The following is a 19,431-nucleotide window of genomic DNA, read 5'->3' on the forward strand; positions in this document are numbered from 1 at the left end:
TTGTTAAATTGTCTGTGAAAGTGTTGACGTAAAAGTTTAAAAAGTGAATAAAATTAAACAGTTTAATTTATTGTAAGTTCAGTATCCCATATAGTTTTGCTAAGTATACATTGTACTATGGTGTTTGCACAACATCCACTGCATAAGACCCAGTTTCACAGAATGTATTGTGGACGGTAAGCAGCATATACCTATAATTCAATTTTTCCCTCCCAAGCCCCCATCAAATATCCCCATCCCTCTGTTCTCCTGCCACTTGACAACCCAAGGGGTATTTTTCATCTGGCAATTTATCTATCAACCAGCATGTCTTTGGGAAATGGGTGGAAACTGAAGCCACAGGGAGAATGTCCAAACTTGACACAGACTGCACCAGAGGTCAGGATCTAACCTGTGCCTCAAAATCTACAAGGAAGTGGCATTGACTGCCATGTTTCTGTGATGTTGGTCTGCAGTATGGTCACTGCAACTAACCAGGTATCCAGAGGTGGGGGATGGAAGAAGGAAGATTAAAGAGCTGTTCTGCAATCCAATTTTTCATATTCTCACCTCTATTTAACAAAGGAAATTCCTGTGGACGTGGACAATATTGGAAATGTTTTCACAAAGTGTCTATGCTTCCAGCTAACACCCTTCCACCAGTCATATTTTTTTTATGATATTCTCCAGGACTTCTTGCAAAAAAGATGGGAATCTTATTAAATGTTGTTTTGCCTCCAAGGAAAGAAGACCCCACTGTGAAGCCAAATTATTGCTCAGTCCTTACTATCGAATAAAAATGTAGTTCAAGAAAGAGCTGAGTAAACATCAGCAAGGCATGTTTTAGAGCAGAAAGGGCTATGCACCGAACAACCTTCAGCAGTGCATCATTGTAGAGCTCGTCGAAAGAATCAAAGACTTGTTGATCCAAACCAAGGCTTTTATTTGCAAAAGACAGGAGCTCTTCACAGGTGGCCGACCAGTCCAGAATGATCCGACCTGGCTAGGGACACAACCCTTTAAGGCCCAGACAATAGGCATGGCTTAGCTCTCAGCCAATCGCTGTAAGCACAGTCTCGATACAGTAACTATGTACATTGGTGATAGATCTGTACTATCACAATCACCTGAAAGCCTGCCCTTCCAGATGGGTCAATCTTGTACCCAGCCTCCAGACGTAGGATCTCAAGATGCACAAGCAGAATTATGCCTTTCGGTCTATTGAATCAATCCTGCTAGAAATGGCAGGATTTAACATAGCTGATTAATTATCCCTTTCAATCACATTCCTCTGCCTTCTCTCTGTCACCCTCAATTCCCTTCCTATTCAAAAATGTATCCACCTCTGTCTTAAATATACCCAATGACTTGGCCTCCACAACCATCCATGGCCATGAATTTTATAATAGGGCAGCATGGTTGGTGTAGCGCTTAGCACAATGCTGTTACAGCACCAGCAAATGGGACCAGAGTTCGAATCCCATGCAGTCTGTAAGGAGTTTGTACGTTGTCTGTGTGGGGGTTTTCCCTGGGGCTCTGGTTTCTTCCCACCATTCAAAACGTACAGAGGATGTAGGTCAAATGGATGTAAATTGGGCGGCATGGACTCATGGGCCGAAATAGCCTGTTAGGGTCCTCTATGTCTAATTTTGTTTTTAAAATGAGAGGTGATTTAATAGAGGTATATCAGATTATGAAAGACACAGCTCAGGAGGGCAACCAGAACCTTTTTCTCAGGGTGACAGGGGAAATACAGAGGATATCTGTTTAAGATGAGTGGAGGGAAGTTACATAGAGAGAGGTGGTATCTAGAATACATTATACATTGCTAAAGGTGGTGGTGGAGGTTGGTACAATAGGAACACTCAACATACTCTTAGACAGGCACATAAAGGATTAATCTGCTGTGATGGAGTCCTGCACTGTCTGTAAGGTGTTCTTACTAATGTTCCAATCGCTGGTGCTGTAAAGACATTGCACTAACTGCAACGCCAACCGTGCCACCCCACAGTATTATTTTCTGTTTTAAGCTTTGTTCTTCTTTTGATATATTTGCATAGGGGGTTCCCTTCGGGGTCAATATCTGTTTTCCGGCATTTTCTGTGGTCCAGCAATGGTCAAATCCCAAGGTTCCCAAATTAAATAAGTTCAACCTGTACATGGAAATGAAAAGATACTGAAATTAAAAACACAAATGTCAGAAACATTGTTTTCTCCTTTACTCAACTCCAACAAAAGGTTTCCAATCTGAGACATGAATTGTGTTTCATGACCTAATAAGCAGTCCAGTCCAATCTCTTTCACACTCCCTCCACCCAACCACACAATGGAGGCCCCATCGCTTCTGCTCGTGAACTCTACCTCATACTTCCCCCACTGAATATGCTCCCTCTTTGGAACTACTCCCAACCACCCTCTGTTGATCCACTCTCAAACAATGACAGCAATCCACTAACCTTCAACACACCCATTACCATCCATACCTCTTGAAGGTCCAACTCAACCACCCCTTCCACTGTTCATACCCCAGCTCAACTTCTGCTCATCTTTCCAACTTCCTTACCATCTGAGAGCACTGTCCTTCTCTCCAGAACCCATTGATTGCCCTGAACCTCCCACCAATGCTCGGTCCAATCCTCTGCATTCTGGCCTGCTTCCTGGTGGTCACCACTACCTTGTGTTTCTCACCTCATTACATGGACTGGCCAGGTACCTGGACTTCTCTGACCACCCCTACCCCCCCCCCCCCCCAACTCCAATGCTTTACTTTTCTTGTCCTTCCTACCCTACTGTCTTCCCCACCACTCTACAACTGAATATTGCTTCCTCCTCGATAAGTTTACAGCTTCCCACTCCCCTCCCATGGCTGACAGTAATTCTACATTCCCCACCCAATTATCTCATCTATTTTCTGTCTGTTGTCTATGTTGGAGGCAATGTAATTACTGCTCAGTTCATTCCACCTTATGCTGATTCCATGCACAGTGCCAGTGGAATGGGAACAGAGGTGGAACAACCTCTCCAAGTCTCCCTGCAAGATATCCATCAATTTCTAAACATATCCATTATAATCCATCAACTTAGAACATAGAACTGTGATTCTCAATTTTTTTCTTTCCACTCACATACCACTTTAAGTAATCCCTATGCCATCAGTGCTCTGTGATTAGTGATGCATTGCTTAAGGTGGGATGTGAGTATGCTACTGAATTATTTTGCTTGAGAAAAATTGTCATTGGCCATTTCCTTTGGAGTTATGAAACTGTGCACATAACGAGTCAATGAGGTATGATTAAAACAGTGGTTTTCAAACTTTTTCTTTCCACCCATATACCACCTTAAGCAATCCCTTATTAATCACAGAGCACTAATGGCATATGGATTACTTAAAGTGGAGAACCACTGGTCTAAATTTTCCTTACTTCACACCCATAACCCTCTATTTTTCTTACATCCACATACCTATCTAAGAGTCTTTTGAATGTTCCTATTGTTCCAGCCTCCACCACCATCCCCGGCAATACATTGCAGGCACTCACCACTCTGCATTATAAGCCTCCCTCTGACATATCCCCTGAACTTTCCTCCACTCACTCCTAAATAGATATCCTTTGGTATTTGCTATTGTTGTCCCAGGAGAAAAAATGCGGGCTGTCCACTTTGTTGAAGTCCCTTATTGTGGATCAATGTTCTTTATTCCTTGACAACCTTCATCTTTATGGAGTTGTGGTCCCATGGTAGGCACAGTCAAACACAAGGGCTTATACTTGAAGTAAGAGCAAGGAATTTTAATGAGAGTCTTTTTCACACAAAGAGTAGTTGCCATCTGGAATGCACTGCCAGACGAGGTGGTGGAATCTGTATCATCCCAGAGGACCTGTCTCTGTGCTGTATAACTCAATGCCTCAATGACTCTATGAAGCCAGCTCACCTCCACATATTTTTTTACCTCATTGTCAATTCACGACATTGTCCACACTCTCCTTTACCTTGTTCCACCTCTCTTACCATTCCATTGAAATCTTCAATCAGCAGAACCGACAGCCACCACGGGTTTCTGAGTGAGGCATCTTCATCAACTTCCTCGTGATTAACGGCACATCCTTGGTGACCACTGGCCCTTCCTCTTTCCCCATTGTGCGCCAACTCTGGCTCACTTGGTGACACCCTTCTGCGGTGTTATAGGATTGTTGGTTTAAATCCCAATCCGGGGATACTAGCATAGAAATGTGGCCTGGTATTTTAACGTCATACAGAGGAAATGTTGCATAGTTAGATATTAAACAGGTTCTCTCAGATGAACATGAAAAACAATGCATTTAATGCTTCCCTTTAATTTGATATTATTCTATTTCATTATAATATCTGTATTAAAGTAGATCTCAATGCCTTCAGATTAAAATGTCAGATGATCCAAAAAGAGCCATATTGAACTTCACGTATGATTTTTTAAATTATATTAACTAATTTGTTTACAAGTTTCTTTCAACTTACCTTGAGTTCCCCACTTGCCATATTAAAGACTTTTAATACAGTAATTTCCCTGGGGTAAAAAAAATCAATCAGTTTGAAAAGGGGTAAGGAGAAAAGAGGTCATTTAGGTAAATAATGATTCAACCTATTGCCCTTTGTCCCATAGCTACTCAATCACATTATCACTTGTGGACGAGAGGTTATCTATAATCTGCCTCCTGGCAAAAATATCATTAAAATATTCTATTTTAAATGTGTAACCTCCATCCACATGCACACTCTTAAATGTTACATTTTAAAATTTTATTTACAACACGGCTGAAGCCGATTCTGGCCATTTAAAACTATTCCTCCCAATTACATCCAAATTAACCTGCAGGTTTTAGAAGGGTGGGAGGAAACAGGAGCACCCAAAGAAAACCCACGGAGACATGGGGAAAGTGTACAAACTCCTTACAGACAGAGTTGAAATCGAACCATCATGATAAATTACCGCAATGCTATTACAGCTCCAAATGATAAATGCGACTTCAGGTCAGGTTTGGAGGGATACGGGCTGGCTGCGTTGGGCTCAAGGGCCTGCGGCCATGCTGTAAATCTCTGTGACAACCTGCCCTGCCAGGATCTTGCTCTCTAAGCAGCACCTATAGCCCTGCAGCAGCAGAGCACAATCAGGCTGCACCTGGTGCAACCGTGTGTTTGCATTGTGGCTTTGGGACTGACGTTATCGAAACTGTTCTCAGGCTTAAGTGGAGGATGTGGGCAGGCAAGTACACAGCACAGTGTGGCTGGTTATTCATAGCAACAATGACATGCTGCAAAGAAACAGATAAAACCCAGATGAGTGAGGGTCTCAGAGGCCATGCTCATTGTGCAAGCCAGAGTGGTGTTTGTGTACATCAGGCTTTTAATACATACAGGAGAGGTTAATGTTCTACTCCATTCTTCTCGTTTCCCAGTAAGCATGGGAAGGTAAGGCAAGGAGAGGAGGTTGCAGGAATCGGCAACATCTGATGCTCAATACATGGTGATCCAAAGGTCTCTGTTGTTGCCAATTCGTTTATTGTCATACATCTAAGTACAACATACGTATGCACCAAAATTCCTGCTCATCTTTCCAACTTCCAACTACGGTTGTACATACACAGTAAATGACCTTGGTATGGAAAATGATAATATCTACAAAGTTCAGAGTTCAGTTTTATTGTCAGAGTACATACATGACATCACACACAACCCTAAGATTCTTTTTCCTGCAGGCACGGCAGAATTACGCTTATTGGTAGTGCAAAAAAAGTGCGCTGCCTATGCATGTAAACAAATAAAGAACTGTAAACCGATAACGAATGTAAACAAACTGTGCAACACAGAGAAAATTTTAAAGAATCAATAAAATGCACAAGTAAGAGTCCTAAAATGGGTCTCTGATTGAGCTTGCTGCTGTGGAATCTGATGGTGGAGGGGTAGCAGCTGTTCCTGAACCTGGTGGTGCGAGTCTTGTGTAAGTATATCTAAGAACAGCTCTTTCCTGATGGCAGCATCGAGAACAGGGAGTGTGCCAGGTGGTATGGATCCTTGACAATGGATGCTGTTCTCCGGTGGCAGCGTTCCTTGTAGATGTTCTTGATAGTGGGGAAGGTTTTTCCTGTGATGTCCTGGGCTGTGTTCACTAACTTCGGAAGGCTTTTCACCAGTGATTCTCAACCTTTTTCTTTCCATTCACATACCACTATGGCATTGGTGCTCTGTGATTACAAAGGGATTGCTTGAGGTGGGATGTGAGTGGGAAGGGAATTGTTGAGAATCACTGTTCTGGACCCAATTGTTACTGAAATATTTTGCTTGAGAAAAATTGTCATTGGTCCATTTCCTTTGGAGTTATGAAGCTGTGCACATAATGAGTCAATTAGGTATGATTAAAACAATATTTTTAAAACATTTTCTTTCCAGCTACATCCTACCTTAAGCAATCCTTTACTAATCACAGAGCAATGATGGCATAGGGAATATTTTAAAGTGGTATGTAAGTTGGAAAGAAAAAAGGTTGAGAGCCACTGCTTTACACTAAGGGGTATTGGCGTCCCCATTCCAGACTGTGATGCACACTTTTCACCACACATCTGTAGAAATTTGCCAGGGTTTCTGGTGTCATACCAAACCTCTACAAACTCCTGAAGAAGTAGAGTTGCTGATGTGCTTTCTTCATGACGCCATTGGTGTGTTGGGTCCAGGAAAGATCCTTTGAGAAAGTGACTCCCAAGAACTTAAATTTGCTCACCCCCTCCACCTCCGAACCCCAATGATCACTGGATTGTGTACCTCTGGCTTTCGCCTTTCTGAAGTGCAAGGCTGTTATTGGTGCACCATTCAGCCAAGTTTTCAACCTCCATCCTGTACACTGACTCATCTCCTTTCTTTATACTGAGGTTTCATTGGCAAATTTGTAGATAGCGTTATTGTGGCACTGAGCTATACAGTCGTAGGTGTAAAGTGAGTGGAGCCGGGGACTAAGAAGATATGTATGCAAAAGAGAGGAATGTAAATAAAGAAAGATGTAAACAAACAGACTGTGCAATACAGAAAATAAATATTCAATAACAAATACTATGCAAAAGTTAATCAATAAATAAATATTCACAGTTGCAGTTAGTACAAGGGAAAAATAAGGTGACATCTCAATAGTGCAGAGAGGTATTTTTGCAGTCTCGGAGTAATTTATGGTCAGGGTAGTTTGAGGAGGATCTAGATCCTGATAACCACTGGATAAAAACTATTCTTGAAGCAAGAGGTTGTGGAGTTCAAGCTTATATACCTAGTTGTTGAGCTGATATAATTTCTGTAATAAACCAGATGAAGTATCTCCATTACATCTTACTGAGAGGAAAGTATCTAACTTTCATAACCAATACACAAAGGACTCTGACTCGTTGCCTCACTGTCTGGTCTGGAGGGGCCAATGCACAGGACAAGAAAAGACTACAAAATGTGGTGAACTCGGCCAGTGCCATCAAGGGCATCAGTCTCTACTCCACTGAGGACAACCAGAAGAGGTTGTATCGTAAGAAATCAGCCTCTATCCTCAAGGACCCTCATCACCCAGGCCATGCCCTCTTCTCACTGCTACCATCAGGAAGGAGGTACAGGAGCCTGAAGAAAAAAGCCCATTGACGCAAGGACAGCTTCTTCCCCTCTGAATGGACAATGAATCATAGACACTACCTCACTTTCTCCTATTTTTACAAAAAATTATTTATATTAAATGTCATTTTTTAGTAATAATTGCACCTGTAATACTGCTGCAAAACAACAAATTTTGTGATATGTTCACAAAAATAAATTCTGATTCTGATTCTGAATGGGGATCATTCACCTTCATTTGTAATTTACACTATGGTAGAAGCCAACTCTGGTCCAGTTCAACCTGTGCCACACAATCCCCCCTAAATCATCCCTGCAGGATTTGGAAGGTGGAAGGAAACTAGAGCACCCAGGGCAAACACATCCAGGTCACGGTGTGACAGAGTATATAGAGGTGGTTTGGGAGGAATTGCTAGAGCAAGTTGCACACAAACATTTCAAAACAGAATTTGCAGGACTCTTGCAGAGTGCTTTTAGCAAAAGAACAACAAAGTATCAACATACAGCTTGCCTGGGAGGGCATGCGATTTTTGTAGGCAGAGGGGAAACAGTTTTGCTCTCAGAGATGGAGGGAGTGAAACAAAGAGGAGAGACACAGAAATCAGTTCCAGAAGGACAAACTTTTGGAAGACTGTCTGGTCAAAGGAGAAGGCTGGCTGTCTGAAAGGTGACCTGAAAGAAAGAGGATCATCTGGAGAACCCTGAAGGGGGAAAGTTTTGTCAGCAAGACTGATTAAACAAGATTCAGTTGTGGATGTCCTGGAAGAGGAATCTCTCTCTGAAAACCAGCAAGAACCCTCCTGAGTGGCAATCATTTGCCTGTTAAAGACTGGTGAACTTTGTTAACGCTAACTTCTGTCCACAGTACAAGAATTGCCTGCAACCCGTGAGATTGGACTGTGATCCAAAGAACTTTTCTAATCTTAAATATACATTACACACACCTGCGCTTAGTATTAGAGAGGGGATTAGGTAGGTTAAGTAATAAGTTAAAGTTTAATTCTGTTTTCTTGTTCAAATATAATTAAAAACAACTTTTGTTTAAGTAACAGTGGGTTGGGGTGCATATCGATGGTCATAATGATGATCCATCTTGTCAGATTTAAAAGCTTTGTCAACACACGTTTGCCAATAGCTGTAAATGATCCCATCCTGGTGCCTTTATTTTTCTCCAAAATCATAATGCTGTTTCTTGATTTTTTACAGTCAAAAGATAAGTAAGTCAAATCTTTACCAGTTTCAGCTCCACATCCTGAGGAAAAGAAACTCTTGTTGCTTCTTCCACAGAACAGTGCATATTGCAGTTTCTCCCAAGTGCAGGGAAGGTGAATCTCCCACACCATTGGACCTCGCCCCTCAATCATTTCAAGGTACGTAAACCCTGATACACTCCACCTACCATTAATCGTACTTGTCTGAATAATTCTGTTAATGTTAGCAAGCTGCATTCAAGCGCATCAACAGCAGGTGTAATGGGAGGCCTGCTTCTGTCTCCAGGTTAATAGACAAATTTAGATGGCACGTGCTGAATGTGTCAAGAAGATGAACTGACACATACCGTTGTTATTGCTCATCTGATCTGTGTCCATTCCTGATCCAATCTCTAGTTGTTCGTATCACTGCATAAAAACAGTGGGTCTGCAAAAGATTTCCAGTGAGATTTGGTTCAGTTTTATGAGGAAGTTGCTGTTGTGTCACTCAAAAAGGAAGTAACTTTTTTGTAGTCCCTTTATTTCTACATTCCTCTTTAGGTGCTGCAACCTCTTTCTCAGGCTTTGCTCCCTTCTCCTAAAAAAAACTTCGAGAGACTTTGTAAATAGGAGTGAAACACAAAGGTCTGAAGGTGCTGTGATTGCACTAAAAACTCCGCAGGTCTTGCAGTGTCCATTTGAAGTAAAGCTAAATAACTTTCTGGACTGATCTCTTTTTTCCCCAAAGCATTAGGTATATATCTTTACCTCTTATGGACACTGCAAGACCTGTTGGAATCCCTCCTGCATTTCTGTGTTTCTACTTGTAAATATGTGTGTGTGTGTGTGTGTGCGTGTGTGTGTGTGTGTGTGTGTGTGTGTGTGTGTGTGTGTGTGTGTGTGTGTGTGTGTGTGTGTGTGTGTGTGTGTGTGTCTGTGTGTGTTTGGGAGCACCCTTGAAGATTCCAATGCAACATTTTTCTCAAAAGCCTTGTGTGAAAGGTAGCAGAGAATTCAGATGTGATGGAACACGAAGCGATAAAATTAGAAGTACAAACAAGTTATTCAGTCCCTCAAGCATTTTCGACCAGACATCAAGGATAATTTTGAGAACAAACTCCATTACTTGCCCTCTCTCCAACCGCCCCCTTCCCCCCTTTGATTCTCTTAATATCCAGAAATCCATCAATTTTGAATGAACTAAATGACTGTGTCCCCACTGTTCTCTGGAGAAGATCATTCTAAGGATTCAGCACACTTTCACCAATGAAATTTCTCCTCCCCTTAGTCGTAAATAGTCTGCCTCTTATTTTGAGATTGTAATCTTTGGACCTTGATTCATTAGCCAGAGAAATATTGTCCCCAATCTACCCTGTCCAGTCTTGTAACAATGATAAATGTTTCAATCAGTTCACATTTATTATCATTTAATTGTACAAGTACAACTTTGCAAAACAGAGTTCTCCAGTTCTCAGTTCAAAAACATACACACGCACATACAGACATAACACACATACAGCCGCAAATGCAGTACGTACTTTATAGACACACAAAAATAAATAAATATTGTGAAATAAATAGTTGAGTCTTGGAGGGGTCAGCATTCTCACCGTCTGTGGGAAGAAGCTCTTCCTCAGCCTGTTGGTGCTCGCTCTGAGACTCCTATATCTCTTCCCCAATGGGAGAAGCTGAAAGATGCTGTGAGAGAGGTGATAGGGTTCCTCAATTATTTTTCGAGCACTCTTCAAACAATGATCCTAGTAGATCGCGACGATGGGGGGTGGAGTGGAGGGAAGACCCTGTGATCCACTCTTCTGCTCCTTCCTCATTCTCTCTTTGCTTTGTTATATTAATTATATTTAGTTATTGATATTTATCATATGTATTTTATTATAATGAGGTTATCCCTCATTCTTCAAGCTGAATCTACTCATTCCCTCCTCATATGACAGGACAGCCATCCCAGGACCCAGTCTGATTATTCTTCACTGAACTTGGAAAAACCCTTACAGGACGCAGAGAGAACATACAAACTCCTTGCAGACAATGCTGGATTCGAACCCGAGTTGCTGGGGCTGTAATAGCAGTGAGCTAAATGTGCTGTCCAACAATCACATATAACACACATGGGTAAGCTTTCATAATAAGCCCTGACTGAAATGTTTGCCATCACATCATGAGGCAATCAAACAGATTCTTTGGCTTGGCTTCGCGGACGAAGATTTATGGAGGGGGTAAAAGTCCACGTCAGCTGCAGGCTCGTTTGTGGCTGACAAGTCCGATGCGGGACAGGCAGACACGGTTGCAGCGGCTGCAGGGGAAAATTGGTTGGTTGGGGTTGGGTGTTGGGTTTTTCCTCCTTTGCCTTTTGTCAGTGAGGTGGGCACTGCGGTCTTCTTCAAAGGAGGTTGCTGCCCGCCAAACTGTGAGGTGCCAAGATGCACGGTTTGAGGCGTTATCAGCCCACTGGCGGTGGTCAATGTGGCAGGCACCAAGAGATTTTTTTAGGCAGTCCTTGTACCTTTTCTTTGGTGCACCTCTGTCACGGTGGCCAGTGGAGAGCTCGCCATATAACACGATCTTGGGAAGGCGATGGTCCTCCATTCTGGAGACGTGACCCATCCAGCGCAGCTGGATCTTCAGCAGCGTGGACTCGATGCTGTCGACCTCTGCCATCTCGAGTACTTCGACGTTAGGGATGAAAGCGCTCCAATGGATGTTGAGGATGGAGCGGAGACAACGCTGGTGGAAGCGTTCTAGGAGCCGTAGGTGGTGCCGGTAGAGGACCCATGATTCGGAGCCGAACAGGAGTGTGGGTATGACAACGGCTCTGTATACGCTTATCTTTGTGAGGTTTTTCAGTTGGTTGTTTTTCCAGACTCTTTTGGGTAGTCTTCCAAAGGCGCTATTTGCCTTGGCGAGTCTGTTGTCTATCTCATTGTCGATCCTTGCATCTGATGAAATGGTGCAGCCGAGACAGGTAAACTGCTTGACCGTTTTGAGTTTTGTGTGCCCGATGGAGATGTGGGGGGGCTGGTAGTCATGGTGGGGAGCTGGCTGATGGAGGACCTCAGTTTTCTTCAGGCTGACTTCCAGGCCAAACATTTTGGCAGTTTCCGCAAAGCAGGACGTCAAGCGCTGAAGAGCTGGCTCTGAATGGGCAACTAAAGCGGCATCGTCTGCAAAGAGTAGTTCACGGACAAGTTTCTCTTGTGTCTTGGTGTGAGCTTGCAGGGGCCTCAGATTGAAGAGACTGCCATCCGTGCGATACCATGCAGTAACAATAGGTTTTGACATTCCATATGATATAGAGCAATGGTTCTCAACCTTTTTCTTTCCACTCACACACTTCTAATCCCTATGCCATCAATGCTCTGTGATTAGTAAGGGATTGCTTAGGGTGGGATGTGGGTGGAAAGAAAAACTTTAAAAATGACTGCTTTAATCATACCTCATTGACTCGTTATGTGCACGGTTTCATAAATCCAAAGGAAATGGGCCAATGACAATTTTTCTCAAACAAAATATTTCAGTAAAAATTGGGTCTAGAGCAGTGATTCTCAACCTTCCCTTCCCACCCACATCCCACCTTAAGCAATCCCTTACTAATCACAGAGCACCGATGACATAGGGATTGCTTAAAGTGGGATGTGAGTGGAAAAAAAAAAGGTTGAGAGCCACTGCTGTAGAAAAAAGTCATTCGACCCCTTGAGTCTACTGATTCACAGAGCCTGCCCATTCCTCTGCCCCTCGATGTTCCTTGTAACCTATTCTTTCCAAGTTAGTATCAGCTCTCTCCTGACTCCACAACACTAGAGGTAATGGTGAATGAACAGTTAACCAACCAAATCTGTATGATGCAGGAAGAAGCCACAGGAGAGTTTGCAAACTCCACTGAGACAGCACTGGAGGTTGTAATTGAAACACAGTAAATGTTGGAGGAACTCAACAGATCTTGTAGTACCCATAGAAGGTATAACCAATGTTTCCAGCCTGAGCCTTTCTTCAATGTGTGAGTAAAAAGCAGGCAGGTGTCTGAATTAATTAAAAGAGTACAGACCGACAGACAAAAGGTGTTCATTGTATATGGATAGGAGGGCAGGAGAGAGGAAAGGTGAGAATTGATATGGGAAGGTGGGTTTTGGCTCTGTGAATGCAGAGCTGGGGAAAAGAAGACAAAGGGAAAAGGGAAGAGAGGGGGAAGAGAAAGAGGAAAGGAGATATAGCGATAGATGGGGAAAGGCATAATTAAAAATGGAGAAGTCGATGTTAATGCCATTGGGTTGGAGGGTGCCCAGATGGAATATGAGGTATTGTTCCTCCAATTTACAGGAGGTCTTAGTCTGGCAGTGCATGAGACCATGGACAGACAAGTTGGCAAGGGAATGGAATGGGGAATTGAAAGGGCTGGCCACTAGGAGATCCATGCTATTTGCAGTGGACAGAGCTGAGGTGCTCAACAAAATGATATTCCAGTCTGCATCCAGTATCTCCAATGTAGAGGAAGCCACAGTGGGAGCACCAGATGCAGTAGACGAGCCCTGCAGATACACAAGTCAAGTGTTGCTTCACTTGGAAGAATGGATTGTGGCCCTGCAAGGTGGTGAGGGAGAAGAAGTCCATCCATGTGACTGGGGGACTTCTGCCACAATGAAATGCGAGCCCCCTCCTCCATCCTCCATGAAATTCCTCAACTACATTCCTTATGGCCAGCAATATGTTATCTGTGGACATAGAGACAGAGTTCTACAGAACTGAAGCTGGCCCTTCAGCCCAACTTGCCCAAGCTAGATCTATTTGCCTGCATTCGACCCATATCACCCCAAACCTTTCCTATCCATGTATCTGTCTAAATGTCCCAGCTTCTACCACTTCCTCAGGCAGCTTGTTCCATATTCCCACCTCCCTCAGTATGAAGAATGTATCCCTCAGGTCCCTTTTAAATCGATATCCTAAAGTTTTAGATTTAGAAAAAAAATGATGATTAGTTATCTCATTTATGCCCCTCATGATTTTGCAAACCTCCGCAATGATCTCCTTCACCTCCTATACTCCAGGGAGGGCAATCCTAGCCTATGCAGCCTCTCCTTTTAATTCAAGCCCTCTGGTCCCGGAAACATTTGTGTGAATCTTCACTGCACCCTTTCCTTCATAATAATACCTTTTATTCAGCTGGACAACCAGAATATTCCAAGTGCAGTCTCACCAGTTGCAGCACGAAGTCCCCGCTCCTGTACTCACCATACAAACATCTGACTCCTGTACATCTGGGCGGGGAAGGATTTGATATCCAAAAATCGTTTTTGTGGTCAATTTCTATAAGAGGTGGAGGAAAAGAAAAAGTCCAAGTTTCCCATCTGAAAATCCTTTCCCCCCACCTCTCCTCAACCATCCTACCACTACCACTACTCTTCACTTAAACAATGGGGTCAAAATGTCTACAAGTTCACATGGAATCATAGGACCCCCACCCCCATCGGATCTTTCAACTACTCTCTGTTTCCAGGACTTCAGATGAAATCCAGACACTCAGAGCCGAGACATTCCACTTTCAGCACATAGTGACTACTTCCAATCACCAATTTGACAAAGGGCTCAGGCCCTAAACACTGGTTATATCACTTTGCCTCCCGTAGACACTGAATTTCTCCAGCATTTCTGGGTATTTCATGACAGTGTCTGCATATTTTCCTGTTTACTACATTTATAACTCTTGCTGTTTGAGATTTTAAGGCAGAGTAGATGGAACTTCAATATGCAAATTAACTTTGAGGTCTAGATGTAAATCAATCATCCTTTGTCAAACAATTTGCACTACTTTAACCCTGCACTTGCGGCTGTAAAATCAAAAGGCTCGTGCAACACATAACCATGATTCTGTCGAAAATTAAAACAAAAGTGCCGATGATGGAAATTTGAGAGAAAACCAGAAAAATGTTGGAAAATCTTCTGGAGTCGGGTAGCATTTGTATAAAGGGTAATAGACAACTTTTCAAGTATACAACCCTTTGACAGATCAGGGATGACCAACCTTGTTCAACGTAAAAGCCACACACAATAAACGTCAGATGTTTGAGAGCCACAAGACATGAAAAAATATTGCATAAACATTTTTACTCTTACATGCACATTTAGTTACAAAAGGTTTATGTAAATATATATGCATGAATAATATTTATTCATGTTTTTAGTTTTTAAATTGCTCATTTTTATTAGTTTCAATAATCAAAAAGTATACTCGGGTAATAGTTGAATTTTGTGGACCATTTTTTAGGGTAAAGTTTAAGGGGTTGACTATTAAACGCATACAACCTTTAACCGTGTTAAGTACCTGCATCATTCAGGGGATTCAGGAGCTCAAATTGACGGACAGGTTGAGTGGTAAATTCCCGTTCAGGGGATCGGGAGCTCTGATTGGCAGGCTTGCCGAGAGTCTTCAGTCAGAGCGATGTGGGTTTAGATGGGCTGGTGGCCAGGGCCAAGTCGAGAGTCCGTGGCCGAGGCATCAGGAGCTTGGATTGGCAGGCAGCCAGGGCCTAATGTGAGAGTCCGCAGTCAATGTGTCAGGAGCTCCAGTGGATGGGCGGTCTGGGCTTGGATGAGAATCCCCAATCAGGGCGTTGGATGAGTGGAAAGGTGGGGCCAGCGATAGTGGGTGGGGGGGGGGGGGTGGGTCGAATTTTACACACATATATATGGTATACATACCAAATATTTTCAATCGCAAGCCAGCTTACTAAAGTCACTGCTGTGAGGACAATCCCTGTCTCAGCCAACATATTTCTGCAGGCCGCACATTTTAATGTCAGAGACCCAAGTGTAGCTTGTGTGCCGCAGTATAGCCACCCCTGACAGAGACCAAAGACCTTGAAAGCACCTCTTTTGACAAATGCTGCCTGATTTGCTGAGGCTTTATCGAATTTTCTCCTTTTGTGTTGGAGATGCAGTTTACCACAACACTTGGTATGATTCCTGCCTTTCAGTCAGAAAACTAGTCAAATCCTACATCAGAGGCTAGAACAGATGGTTTTGGATGACACTACATTGCAGTGCAAGCTCCTTCTTTTTGGGCAGTTCCTCAGGACTGAGGAAGACCTGTTTCTACTTTGGTTTTATGGGTTGCAAGGTTTTTGTTCTCTTTCAGAGAGTTCTTAATTTTTTCCCTCTTTTTTAGCCCATCAAGTATTAAAAAGCAAATGAGAGATAAAACTGTAAGACTTCCATGTCAAATGCTAAAAGAACACTGAGATGAATCCAGAAGAAGAAAATACATCTTTACCATGTGTTTCAGCTCAGCCATTCTCAACAGGGCCATACACTTCCCATACCCCCTGCCAGAGGCTCATCCCATTGGGGGGTGGTGGGGGGGTATGGTGTAAAATTCACTTTACTAAAGTAATTCCCGTAACTTACAAAATTGAAATTTGAACCCTGGTCACTGGTGCTGCAACAGCGTTGTACCAGCCATTACACTAACCATGCCATCATCATAACTAACCCCCTCTTCCCCCTAAGTTTAGAGATAAAGCCTTACTAATATATTTAATACTAATAAAGATAAGAACTCTTACTAGGCAGGGACAGGGAAGGGGAAACACTGTGGGAGAGTCACCCTAGTCGCAAGCAGCATCGGCCAGTTCTTTGTCCTGGGTGCCGCCATCTTACTCAAACACAACTTTATTTAAACCGCTGCTATGAGCCAAGCATGACCAAGGCACATCGCTGTCTGAATATTTCCTCCCATCTTCACCAAAAGGTTGTGTGTTACTTCGGAGAACATTTACTTTTACAATTTTAAACTTTTACTTAATTTTTTTAAAACTCTTTACTTCCTCAATATTTTGCCAGTTGGTTGGATTGCCGGTTGCTTGAATTCTGGATACCAGAGATTTTACTGTCTTCAGTATGAGAGAAGTATGGAAGAAAATTAGACTGCATTGCAGGGAAGGGGCCCCATAAGCTTTAAGCAGAGTCCTGGGGGCGGGGGGGGGGCTGCTTTAGCTTATCATAATTTGTATCAGTAATAATAATAATAATAATAATAATAATAAGGATTGAACTGCTAAAACCTGTTGGGCTCTTTGACAAGGTCTTGACAAGTCTCGCTAAAGAGTCCTGACCTCAAAACTATGACAGTCCATTCCTCTCCAAGGATGCTGCCTGACCCACTGGATCCTGCCAACTTCTTTTTGGCTGCTCAAGATTCTAGCATCGGCATTTTCTTGTGTTTCCCTTCATTGGCATTCTCCTTATTTGGAAAAAAAGAGCCCAAATTTATCACATCACATCCTTACATGGACTGCAGTACTGTTTTTTATAAAGTGACTCTCTGAAACAAAAATGTTTCCCATGTGTATTAGCTCTGGATCAATTTTGAGTCTTGAAGTAATGGCTCTTGTGAGGTTATATTGTTGCTTGCTTAAGTTGTCTAGAGACCTCACTTAAAGGAAATGCACCATCGCTTCATAATTTAAGGTCATAAATTTTCTTCTTATCTCAAAGGGTACATGTTATATCCTCCAACTTTAAATTTCTGGGAGTCACTATCTCAGAGGACCTTTCCTGGACCCAACACCCAAACATCATCATGAAGAAAGCTCGTCAGTGCCTCTAGTTTCTCAGGAGTTTGCGGTGGTTTGGTATGATGTCAGAAACCTTGGTAAACTTCTACAGATGTGTGGTGGACAGTGCGCTGATCAGCTGCATCGCGGTCTGGTATGGGGGCACCAATACCCCGAGCCCTGCAAAAGGTAGTGGCCACAGCCTTGTACATCACAAGCAAACCCCTCCCCACTATCAAGAAAATCTACATGGAACCCTGCCATCAGAGAGCAATAGCCATCATCAAGGATCCACACCACCCAGCACATGCTCTGTTTTCACTTCTGCCATCAGGAAAGAGGTGTAGGTGCTGCAAGACTCACACCCACCAGGTTCAGGAATAGATGCTACCCCTCCACCATCAGACTCCTTATGACAAACTCACTCAGGAGTCATTTAAGGTCTTTTATTTTGCATATTATTTATTACGAAATATTTTTTCTCTATTTTGTATACATTTTTTTTTAGTACTGTTTTTTGAACTGCTGCTAGGTAGAAATTCTGCCTGGCCCCCAGGAAAAGGAATCTGTGATATCATTTATGTAATCTGACAATAAATCTTTGAACTTGAACTGACTAAAGAATATATTTTAATATATTTTCTGGTCAAACGAGTGGTCAGTGAGATGGAATCATTAAATATACAGCATCAACACTTTGGAAAGCAGCAAGAAAAATACATCAATAAAAATGAAATACGCTGACAATGCACTTAATGTTATCCACAGAGCATTTGCCTAAGGTCTTCTTGATTATTAAGTCCGAACACACTTGCCCCCTGCATTCAGGCAGTGAGTTTTTGTGCCAGAAATCTGGCACTCCCCCAACAATGAATCGGCACACAGTTTGACACGGAGAGACATGGCATTTGATGAGCAGTGTAATTGATTAGCATTGAAATGTGGGGATCATTGTTAGCTGTTGACCTTTGAGCTTGGTTCTGTAGAATGATGTCTGGGCTTGGGAGAAGTGGGTGAAACACAAAAGTCTGCAGACACTGTGATTGTACTAATTCTGGAGGAACTCAGCTGGTCTTTTCAGCGTCCATAAAAGACCAAGATATATTGCCAACGTTTTGGGCCTGGGCCCTTCTTCAAGGAATAAGCAAAATGGGCCAGAAGCAGAAAATCTCAGAAAGTCTCAGAATTCAGACAATGCCAGCTGGGTGGGAAGGGAATCCAGACCAACGATAATTGAATATGAGAAGGGACGAGGAAAGAATTTATCATGTTCATGGGAAGGGAGAGACAGAATGATGTCGATGATGGTGAAGGAAGGTCATAGGTGGGGTTTAACTAAGGCCAGAGAAGTCTATATTAATGCCATCCGGTTGGAGGGTGCCCAGTCGCATCCAGTTGGTCTGTCAACATATGAAGCAGGTGATGGCAGTGCCAAGCAATGCCAAGCCATGGTGTATCCCGGGGTCCTGTGTGTCAGTGCTGTGTGGCCGGCACTTACCTCACAGGCAGCCTCTCCCTGCCAAGGCGCAGGGCTGTTCTCTACTGCGGGTGTGGCTGCTTCCCAAAGCAATGGGAAGAACAGAGATTCGCTGTGCTGGAACACACTAAAAAATGTGGAAGTAACCCCTTATAGAACTAATTCCACAAATACTCTAAATCCCGGGAACACATTCTGGATGCTAAGAAAAATATCTGAGGGAACGCTAAAGTGATAAGATAAACTAGGTAGGCTGGAAATAGGACCATATGGATCAAAAGCAAAAACTAGAGTTTTAGAGCTCTGAGCCTGGCTTGTGTCCACCACTTGTGTCCACCGCTGACACTGCAACCAGCTGATCTTCTGCCCTGTGTTGGGCACAGTGCTGAAGTACTATGAAACTATGCAAAGAAAAGCTGAGCTGTGACTTATTGCACAAAATAATGGTACAACACACCAGAGAACTAGAAGACATGGCCTCAGACTGGCAGGTTGCCCTGTATCAAATGAGTACCACTGGGAAGAGGCCACCAGCAAAAACTGGCCAGTGACATGCATTTGTTTGTCTTGCATGCATCCCATTATCAGGTCTAAAGTTGACACAGAGGGATCC

The 19,431-nt window shown here is 43.0% G+C and overlaps 2 long non-coding RNA genes across 4 annotated transcripts; one reads left to right on the plus strand and one right to left on the minus strand.

Annotated features, from left to right (window-relative positions):
• Positions 1 to 898: 898 nt before the first annotated feature.
• On the minus strand, positions 899 to 5,101 carry LOC138752011 (uncharacterized). 3 transcript variants are annotated; one of them, XR_011350310.1, is made up of 4 exons: positions 4,946 to 5,101; positions 4,474 to 4,522; positions 3,988 to 4,213; positions 899 to 2,132 (listed from the first exon to the last, which is right to left on the minus strand). It is a non-coding gene; the product is annotated as an uncharacterized lncRNA (long non-coding RNA). The 3 variants fall into 3 exon arrangements; XR_011350311.1 differs by lacking the exon at positions 4,474 to 4,522; XR_011350309.1 differs by lacking the exon at positions 4,946 to 5,101 and having other exon boundaries at positions 4,474 to 4,925.
• A 708-nt stretch (positions 5,102 to 5,809) lies between these two features.
• Positions 5,810 to 17,929, plus strand: LOC138748075 (uncharacterized). Its single transcript, XR_011347777.1, has 4 exons — positions 5,810 to 5,953; positions 8,878 to 8,960; positions 10,733 to 10,910; positions 17,283 to 17,929. It is a non-coding gene; the product is annotated as an uncharacterized lncRNA (long non-coding RNA).
• Positions 17,930 to 19,431: the final 1,502 nt, after the last annotated feature.

Source organism: Narcine bancroftii, chromosome 1, assembly GCF_036971445.1.
Source record: "Narcine bancroftii isolate sNarBan1 chromosome 1, sNarBan1.hap1, whole genome shotgun sequence".
NCBI lineage: Eukaryota > Metazoa > Chordata > Chondrichthyes > Torpediniformes > Narcinidae > Narcine > Narcine bancroftii.